The 221-nt window shown below is 48.0% G+C and overlaps 1 protein-coding gene across 1 annotated transcript in view; it reads right to left on the reverse strand.

Moving 5' to 3' along the window:
• The window catches only part of LOC119594252 (nuclear hormone receptor FTZ-F1-like), a 9,624-nt gene that overhangs the window by 8,809 nt on the left and 594 nt on the right, over positions 1-221 (reverse strand). The window lies entirely within an intron of this gene.

Genomic DNA, 221 nt, shown 5'->3' on the forward strand with positions numbered 1-221 from the left:
GTTTTCCCTTAAAATTATCCAAAACACAGACCACGAAACCCAACCAACACAAAAACCCACACCCCAAAACACACCACCCACCCCCCCCCCCGGGAAAACAAAAAGGAGTTTCCAGGGGGGGTAGAAATTTGGGGAATTTTTTGTGGGGGGAATCTTTTTTACTTTTCCCCTTCTCGCGCCTTCCCCTACGCCACCTTTTTTTTCTTTTGGCCAAAAGGGTC

Source organism: Penaeus monodon, chromosome 33 (assembly GCF_015228065.2).
Source record: "Penaeus monodon isolate SGIC_2016 chromosome 33, NSTDA_Pmon_1, whole genome shotgun sequence".
Classification (NCBI taxonomy): domain Eukaryota; kingdom Metazoa; phylum Arthropoda; class Malacostraca; order Decapoda; family Penaeidae; genus Penaeus; species Penaeus monodon.